We start from the raw sequence: 10,373 nt of genomic DNA on the forward strand, positions 1-10,373 counted from the left end.
GCCTTGAAAACCCATCACTAGCTGTAGGTATTATCTGTAAGACACAAGAACCAGATGCTGAATTAACTATACAATGATCGGATTGTGGGTTTTTAATGATTGTTTATTGTTACAGTTTTTTCTGATTGCTTAAACACTAACAATGATTCTTATAGCACAATTTCTAAAACTATTAATAGTTTTAACAAAATCACTCACTGAGTTTGCAAAACTAAAAGCAAAAAAACTGCTTTACACTCAATTTGCACTTTTGTAACACACAATTTGCAATTGTATAAATATAATCCACTTCACAGCACTCTTTTTGCTGAACTGTAAACACAACTCACTGCTTTACACACAACTTCCAAATGATCAACACACTCCTAGTCAAACTACACACATTTATGGCTGGTATTTACACTATTTTGCCAACTGTCTGGCTACACTGTCACATGTGAGAACTGTTTTACATCATTAGTTCACTTTGCAATCAGCATGAGATCTGTAAATAAGCCACAGGTAAGCTTCAGTGTGCAGAACAATGGAGGGAGAAGGAGACTGAGAAGAGTGAGAATTAGAGGAGGATGAGGACATGAGGAAGCAGGAGGAAGAGGACGAGGAGGTGAAGAGGAAGGAGGAAGGGTAAGAAGAAATAGAATTACTGATGTCATCGGAGCTACAATAGTGGATCATGTGATCAACCATGGAATGACCCTGAGGGAAACTGGACAACGGGTTCAGCCTGAGCCGCTACACTGTAGCAAGCATCATAAGGACATATTGATGAGAATGGGTTAGTACAGTTCCTTCACTCTAAGTTTTGTAGGTGTACCATACTCTAATGAGAAAAACAACAATACTGTACATGTAAAACTGAAACTGTTACTCCACAGAATTACTAGACATCCAGCATCTGGAAGGAGGCATGCGAGGATATGGACCAGGCATCATGTCAGGCCTGGATACGGCACTCCAGGAGACATGTTCCCCGGTGCCTTGGACTAGAAGACATTGCATGCGACGTTGATGAAATTCTGTGGCCGGACCCAGAGAGACAATGAGACTGATTTTCTCTCTCTTTCAGTGAAATTGTATGTTTTCTTGTGTTTGTTTTGATGTGTGTGAATAAACATTCATACTTGAAATTTGAATCCCTGTGTGTTTATAGAACTATTTATGACAAAAGTTTGACCTCACATGGACAGACCTTGTGCACAGAGAAAGCAAAAGCCAGATGTGTTTTCAGTTAATACCATCAGTGTGTAGTTGGCACATTGTGTGCTTAGTAATATGATGGTTTGTGTTAACTGTGTGGTACAAAAATACCATTTTTACAAAGGTTTGAAGAGTTAAGCAAGATGTATTAGCATGTATTTTGCAAGAGATCTACAATGTTTTGCTGATTTGGTGTAAGGTTTTTTTATTTGTGTGTAGAGTTTTGCACAAATAGCCAATAGTTACAGAAATGTGCTTAAGCAATCAGAAAAAACTGTAATGTGTGATGGTGTGTGAGCTCTTACCTTTTGTTGTTGCCAGGGGTGACAGTCAAAAGAGTCCCTCTTGTAACAAGCAGGCATTTATGGTTCCGGACCAGTCCACTCAGGAAATAGGTGCAGGGGGGGAGGGTATCGTTTGATTGAAGGACAATTATAGTTATGAGTTTTAAAACTTTTAAAGCTTTTAGCTTTTAATAAGAAGGAATTCCATGTACATATGTATTGCATTTGGTGTGAGGTGTATGGTGGGGTAAGTGTAAAATGGAGGGAGAAGGAGAGGCAGTAGCTATGTAAGGTAGCCATTTTGAATGAATGTGTGCACTTCCAACTCCTTCTCAAGACTCCTACTTGCTGCTACACACCAAGCTTTCTGCCCGAACAGGGACTTGAACCCTGGACCCTCAGATTAAAAGTCTGATGCTCTACCGACTGAGCTATCCGGGCTCTACATGTTGTTTCAGAGACTAATTCTGTGCGGACAGGTTAACTGAAACAGAGAGCAATCATTAAGGATGAACTTCCTGTGTGTGCAGACCATTGACAGTAAAAACTATGGACAGAGCTTCCGTGACGTCACCCGTTTGTTTCTGAAGAGCTCGGTGGGAGGTTCCAGGACGTTGATGACCGCCGCCATGTTGGCAGCGTCATGTCCGCCAAAACTCCAAATATGGACAAAAAGGGGGAGCACGAGCGGGGTTTAGGGGGGCGGGCGATCGTGGAAGCAGGAAACTCACGTTGTGATACGTCAACTGTCTGTCACTCAAAGCGGCAACGCCCATAATTAGGCGTAATTTTAAGTCAAAATACCATTGAAACGAGTGAGTTGTAAAAAAATTCACCCCCCCCCCTGTACAATTGACACTAGAAGAGAACCTATCATCTGAGACCAGAGTGGTTTTTTGTACCAGGCTGTAAACATGTTTTTTCTGCTGTGAAGTCGGCCATTTTTACATGGGAGTCTATGGGAAATGACTCGCTTTTGGAGCCAGCCCCCAGCAGTTGCGGCGTGAATTACAAGTTTTGACACTTCCGCATGGGCTTCCACTTTGTGGTCCTATACACATAAAGAACACATACTTACATACTTATTACCTTTATTTACCTTTTCTATAAAGCTAAACACAACACTATGCATGTGTGGCCCTTTGATGTCTACAGGTGCAGACTAAACAAAACAAAAGGCAAGTGGTCTTGTGTTATGCCTGAAAAGGGAAGAGCTGTCAATAAGAGGGACGGCTTTTGCTTGACACCTTCCCATGCTTTGGTCCAGCAATACTTAAAAAGTCACAAAGCTCAATTAAAGCGTCTCTTGGAAGTGTGTACAAGGAAGAACCAACTTCTAACTTCAAAGCTTCCAGGTCTGATGAATCCATTTTTTTCTAGGTTGTGGGCAGTGTTAGTGTGGTGCAGAACCTTTTCCTGGGAAGAATAGACAATGCTGCTCTCCTGGCACTCAAAGTTGACCTCGGGTTGCAAGCGGGTCTCTCTCTGCACAGTCGGTCAATCACCACGCGCTCTGTCCACTCCGGCTGAAGATGTGAGGGGTTGGATAATGATCAGGGACGTCTATCTGAAACAGCCAGTCCTTGCCACATCCATCCCAGCGGTGCCTCCAAAATGTTATGCCTGAAAAGGGAAGAGCTGTCAATAATAACACTGACACGCGATTCTTCCTGTCTGGCAGCTTTATGCAGAATTCAGCAAAAATAATTATGTACAGAGGTACAAGTGCTGGAAGTACATGAAATGTACATATACACATGTTCGGTTTCATCTTCATCTGTCTTAAACAGGTTAGTCTTCAAAATAATGTGTTCAAATCAGTAAAATAAAGGTTTAGCTGAAAATGCTGCACTAATATAAATAGAATAACATTCCATTCAGAAATAAACAAATGCATTTTCATTTCACAGTCACACATGTAACCAACTTAACCTCATAACTTCATATAAGCGTACTTACTCTCTGGTTATGAGTCTAGCTTTAAGGTAACACAGACAACATGGAATTAGCGTCTGTTAGCAACATGCTATTACATGTTTCTCTCGCTTTGTGAACACTTGTAAAACATAAACAAATCTAACACTGTCTGCAGTCACTTAAGATACTAACAGAACTAACAAAAGTGTTTAATCATATAAGGCCACAGTTACAAGAGTTTCTTTACCTGAAAAGGGAAGAGCTGTCAATAATAACACTGACATGCGATTCTTCCTGTCTGGCAGCTTTATGCAGAATGAAGAATCGCCTGTGAGCTCCCCTTTCCTGCCTCTGCAGGCATGAGCAATCGATCAGGACCAGGCCAAGCGAGCCGCAGGCCACAGATCAACCGTTCAGGCAAATCTTCTCTTATCAGTTCACATGAAGCACAATTTTCCCCACAAAACCCACAAATTCTATTTGACAGATTCCAAGAATCAGGTAAAATCAATCCATCACACTTTTCTACTCTCTTTAGATTATAGCTTTAGATTATATTATTTCTTGGGCTCTGTGCTCTAAGTGTCTTAAAAATATGTGATTTCCTTTATTTACAGTGGTGCATGTCATGTGACTTTTCTTATGCAACATGTATGATAATGTTCTGTCTCCTCTCGTTTCCAGACTGTCTGGAGGACACACAGAGTGGACCTGGCTCACAGAGTGCTGCTGCTGTTTCTGTCTCTCTGTGAGCAGCACGTGTGCAACAGATACTCCAACAGTGACAGCTCTTCTGAAGAAAGCCTGAGGAGCTGAGACCTGGATGAGACACTGATACAGCTTTGCTCTGCTGACAGGAAGGATGAAGGCTGACCACACACACACACACACACACACACACACACACACACACACACACACACAGACACACACACACACACATAGACGCAACACACACACCAACACACACAATCATACACACACTCTTACAGACATGCACACACATATATTGTCACACCGGCTCAGAAAGTGTGACACATTGGGTAGGACAAACACAACTTTAACCGTTTGACCATTTTATTGAAGAAAGAACAGTAGTTGTACACCAACAATTGACTAACAAGGAAATGTGCAAACAAAATACACCGCCATGCCTGCAGCAGGCTGGAGAGTGAGCAGCCCTCCTAGTAGGCCAGACGGGGAGAGAGAGAGTGAAGCAGACTGGGAACTCTTAAACCGTCTCCAGCTCGTCAGCACAGGAGAGCTGCATAAGCTCAGGATCAGCTCCACCCAGCAACCTCCTGCACACACAGGGGAGAGACAGCAGCAACAACACAACACTCCCTGAGAGGCCAACACAGGGCCACAATATAGACACTGACACACACTAACACACAGACACATGCACACACACATATACAGACACACACACATACACACAATACACTGCTTCAGACACACACACTGCCTGCTTCAACTGTGGAAAGGCTTCCTGTGCATCAGTGCAACAGGCTGTTGGGCCTTTGCAGGATCCTGCAGGGTCGACCCCAAAGTTCAGACCCACAGTTCATAGCAGGATGAGCTGGATGCAGTCACAGCTCCTCACTGTGTGCAGCAGCTGGACTGAGCTGAACACTGGACTCAGACAGATTCAACATCCACACGTCAGTCACTGGAAGCCTTCAGAATGCTTCTCTCCTCACTCAGCTTCCAGTCCAGATCCAATACCTTACTGCAGGTAGTGACGGACCTGTCAGCTGTGTGTTAGAAATGCATGAATAAACAGCAGCTTCATGTTGATGCAGGACGTATGAGGGCGGAACACTGATGAGATGAAAAGATTCAGAGGAAAAGGCAGAAAGAGCAGAGCTGATAAGTCACATGACTGATGCACTGACACGCTCTCTAGTCAGCTCCAAAACACCACTCAGATCCATCCACCATTCCACATCACCTTTGAGAGCTGCTCTCAAAGGTGATCTGGAATGACAGCTGACAGCAGAGAGAGGACAGCTTTAAATGTACTGCTACAACCTGATTGGCTGCATGAGCAGCGAGGGCAGCGCCTGATTGGTGGAAGAGCTGACTAGAGAGCGTGTCAGTGCATCAGTCATGTGACTTATCAGCTCTGCTCTTTCTGCCTTTTCCTCTGACTGCTGTCCTGATAAAGACCTGAGGAAGACTGTCTGGAGGACACACAGAGTGGACATGGGTCACAGAGCGCTGCTGCTGTTTGTGTCTCTCTGGAGCTCCGGTAGGACTCTGCTTCCATGACGATGTCTTTATAAGAGCTGGGAGAAGAGTGTGTGTGTGTTTATATTTATTTGTTTTCTTCACTGACAATCTTATTACGGATAATGCTACTAAGGATCACAGTGGAATTAGTCTGATTGTTTTTAAAGTTGTTATTATAGCAGTTTATGTTCACTGTGTATGCAAGTCCACACTGGATGTTCCTTTTTTAGGGTTAACATTTATGGAGCCCCGAAAGGGACATTTGAATTTATTTATTTATATTTCATGCTGTATTTATTTCATCCCTAATATGCAAATCTCCTCTTAAGATACAAATCATAAAGTACACAGTCCTTCTCTGGATAACTACAAACTTCACTACATCCAGTGGTGAAACAGACTGAGCCCTGTTGTTGCTGCTGTCAGCTACAAGGAGACATAAACACAGCGTGAACTGAATCAATATGAATTAAAATGGAGGAAACCTTTATTTGACCCACAAAGCAGAAATTAAATCAATACATGTAACATTCAATGAAAACATGTGGCAATAAATGAATGACTAATATGCCACCATATGAACGATCTGGCACCGCCTGGCTGCGGCTCCAAGCAGATGAATGGAGGTTGGTGAGAGGTGATGAGGTGATGAAGATGATGATCTGTTCTTATTGAGGGTGATGAAGATGATGATCAGTTCTTATTGAGGGTGATGAAGATGATGATCTGTTCTTATTGTCTAAACAGGAACAGTTGAAGCACAGCTTGCAGCCCCTGTATCTCAGGCTTCTCAGCTTCTCTTCAGATGTTTGGACGTTTCTGCTGGAACCTCTCATTTAATGACTCACATTTAGAACTTCTGACTTTATGTGGAGGAGGGATTGATTTTGGAATGAGGATGCTTCAACACTTCAGGACTGCTTTGAAGTGACTGACTGGCAGGCACTCTGTGAACCCCACAGCCAGGACATTGATGAGATCACAGAGTGCATCACTGGATACATAAACTTCTGTGTGGACAGTGTTGTTCCAGTTAGGACAGTGAATTGTTACCCCAACAACAAGCCATGGGTGACTAAGGACATTAAAGCCATTTTAAACAGAATAAAGAAGGCATTCAAAGCGGCCGACAGGCAGGAGGTGAGAGCTACACAGAAGGACCTGAGAATAAAAATCAGGGAGGCCAAGGAGAAGTCCAGGAGGAAGCTGGAGTGGAAACTTCAGCAAAACAACACGAGAGAGGTGTGGAGTGGCATGAGGACCATCACTGGTTACAGGTGGAGCAGCAGGGGTGGAGTTAATGGCAGTGTAGAAAGGGCCACTGAGCTGAATCAGTTTTTTTAACAGATTTGATACAGTGACCCCAGTTCACCCTGCTAACGACTCTTCAACAGCTGAGCGACAATGACCAGCCACGTCACCCACCCTCTCTTCTCCCACAGCTCATCCAGATGGCCCTGCTCGCACAGTCATCACCAATTACTGGTTCCCCACCTCCACCGATCACCTTCACCACAGAGCAGGTGAGAAGACAGGAAGTTATTCCGGCCCGTCTCTATCAAACTACTGAACTCTGAACTGTAACAGTCACTCAGACACTGTACATTCATACTGGTACATTCATGTCAGGCTCTTTACTGTGTAAAGGTTTTTACACAATAGTAAATATGTTCTTTAGATACAACTCAGGGATTTAAATGCTGTCTAGGTATTTAGATATTTATTATACATTTCTATTACATATTTCAATGATCTTTTCTTCTATTTGTCTGTAACAAACAAGAATTTCCCCTCGGGGATAAAAAAAGTAATTTCTGATTCTGTAACCTGCGATTCCACCACTAGATGTCAGCATTGCACAGCATTGGTGGTTCAGTTCAGATTGAGAGAATGCAAAGAGTGTGTGAAGATGTCATCAAAGCAAAAGCTGGCTGCTTGGAAGAATGTCAAACATCAAACATATTCTGCTTGGTTTAACACTGTTTGTTCACTGCATCATTCCACATGTGTTCCTTCACAGCTCTGATGTCTTCAGGATGAATCTACAATGTAGAAAGTCATAAAAACAAAGACAAACCACTGAGTGACTTTTGACTGGTACATTTAAAATGTCATCATATGTCCTAACCAGCAGGGGGAGCACAGATCATAAACTCTCTGTCTCACATGTTATTGTCATGTGTTTTTATGGAAGATGATGCTGACTGTTGTTTTCTTGCTTCTCTCTGTAAACAGCAGCTTCCCTGAGGGGAAACTCAGCTAATAAATGATGCTGTAACCTCTGGGACTTGATCTGCTGGGTAGGAGTCCACTACGTTATCCATCCATCCTCATCCATCCAGCTGAGATACTGAATGTGGGTTTTCATTGGTTGTCCGTTATAACCATCAAAATTAAAAGAAATAAACATTTGAAATATTTCAGTCTGTGTGGAATGAATGTTTGCATTATACAGCTTTCACTTTTTGAATGGAATTACTGAAATAAATCAACCTTCTGATGATATTCTAATTATATGACCAGCACCTGTAGTGGTGTTTTGTTGCAGCCTGTGGGGTCACCATAGAAACAAAGCTATTTTATTTTGCTTAGAGAGCACTTGAGAGCACTCCCTAATACTTGTTCTTGTTTCCTGAATAATGAGTACTAGCAGGACATAGCAGCATGGACAGCAGAGGATTCCATGTTATAACTGGATCATCCAGCACAAGCAGCAGGATTCAGCACCACAGCCTCCTTCATGGCCTTCAGTCCATTAATGACTACAGCTGGACCAATGAACAGACTGTGGACTTCTCCATAGACTTAACTGTGTAGAAAGGACACCAGGATAACTGTTCAAACAAAAGGTTCCACTGAGATTTGAACTCAGATCGCTGGATTCAGAGTCCAGAGTGCTAACCATTACACCATGGAACCTCCTCTGTGAGTAAACCTGACTGGAAGAGAACCAGAGACATATCTTGTCCAGATGGTCTGTCTTTCCAGAAATGGAGTCTGTCAGTGGTTAAAATGAGTGAGCTGATGTCCAGGTGTAGAACAAAGGAGCTCCTGCTAGCAGTGGTGCGGTTTGTACCTACCAGCTTCAAATGAAGACAGAAGTGTCCTCTGATGACTCACACAGCACTACAGTAGATCCTTAATCAATCAGACCTGCAGATCTGTTCTTTGACAGTGATGTGTCCAGGATTACACCATCTATCATTAACAAACAATACCAGCCCCCCTCCTTTCCTCTGACCGCACTCCACTGTCCTGTCTGTCCTCGCCAACTGAAATCCATTTAGCGCAACGTTAGAGTGCAGTGTTAGCACCGTTAGCCAAGTTTCAGTAAACAACAGCATGCTACACTGACGATATTCCCTCTGGTGCCGGGTCAGCACCGTCAGCTCGTCCATCTTATTAGTGAGAGATCAAACATTCCCAGTGATGACCGAGGGGAGTACAGGTTTATAACATCTGATGGAACAATACGCAGCTCCGGCACGGGTTCCCCGTCATCTTCTCCTCCTTATGTCTCGAAGAATGTCGGGTCTCTCGCTGTGCGGCACCGCTGTGTCCCTGAGGGCTAACAGCTGATCCCCCGTGTAAACAATAGGGCCTCCACTTGTGAAGCAAGGAGTGTAAAAAACTGAAAAAATAGCAGCGCAAACTCCACAATCTTTCCTTTGAGGACAACAATGTCCACATTTTAGACAGAGAGGAAAGGTGGTTTGAAAGAGGAGTCAAGGAAGCATCTATGTTAAGCTGGAAAAACCTTCCCTTAACAGAGGTGGTGGCCTCAGACATCATCTTTCTACCACATACAATGCAGTGATTCCATCCATTCCCAGGAAGTTTGCACATGCAGTAAGAACAAAGGGCTGTCAACCAGCCCCCCTCCGGCAGTCTCACAGTCGTTAGCCAGTCGTTAGACACACCTGGCCCAGGCAGCCATGGAAACATTTAGTGCTATTGTTTGTGAGTTTTACCCAGACCCACCCACTGAGGTCTGCGACCACATATAAACCATGTTCCCCACCAAACAGTTAGAACTGATGAAGCTGCTTGGATGAGCAGCGAAACGTCTTCAAGAAAACTCTACAAGTCCAGACGCCTTGCTTCAATCTTCTCTACGTATTAACATATCATATTTTCACAGCAGTTTTAAGGTGTGTACATACTCCTAAAGGTTAAATTAAGAATTTTTGTTGGTGCAGTAGTCAGCGCGCATATGAGAGATTTTCTCACTAACATACTGCAATGTAGATGTCTTTGTTAAAAAAAGGACCATATTTCACTTGTTTGTGAGCAACCACAGCCGCAGTAGGCAGCGCGTCAGTCTCATAGTTTAAAAAGAGTAGTAGCCAGCACGTATATGAGACATATTGGCACTAACATGGGCACTGTATATGAAAAAAAGGCCTTAAACTTCCTGGTATTGTGTTCACAATGGTGGCATTGATCCCCAGCCTCTGTCACACAGTCTGTTCAGTGTGGGGCCCCTTAAGGTCTGGCCCAAAAACTGGGACATATGGTCTTCTTTTTTTTTTTTTAAACAAAGATCTACAGCAGGGGTCTCAAACTCAACTTACCCGGGGGGGTGATGGGGGTCGAGGCTGGGTGAGGCTGGGCCGCATCAAGTATTCCACAAAAAAGCATTAAAATATTCCAAAATACAACTGGTCCGATCTTCTCAATCTTCCAGGTCAGAATAGGGATGCAAATTATCGAGGAATTCATTAATCGTAAATTGATATG

General features: G+C 43.4%; 2 non-coding genes across 2 annotated transcripts; both read right to left on the reverse strand.

The window, feature by feature from the left end:
- Positions 1 to 1,849: 1,849 nt before the first annotated feature.
- On the reverse strand, positions 1,850 to 1,922 carry trnak-uuu (transfer RNA lysine (anticodon UUU)). The gene has a single exon. It is a non-coding gene; the product is annotated as a tRNA-Lys (tRNA).
- Positions 1,923 to 8,480: 6,558 nt separating this feature from the next.
- Positions 8,481 to 8,552, reverse strand: trnaq-cug (transfer RNA glutamine (anticodon CUG)). The gene has a single exon. It is a non-coding gene; the product is annotated as a tRNA-Gln (tRNA).
- Between the last annotated feature and the right edge of the window lie 1,821 nt (positions 8,553 to 10,373).

The sequence above is a fragment of the Parambassis ranga genome, unplaced genomic scaffold, assembly GCF_900634625.1.
Source record: "Parambassis ranga unplaced genomic scaffold, fParRan2.1 scaffold_22_arrow_ctg1, whole genome shotgun sequence".
Classification (NCBI taxonomy): Eukaryota; Metazoa; Chordata; class Actinopteri; family Ambassidae; genus Parambassis; species Parambassis ranga.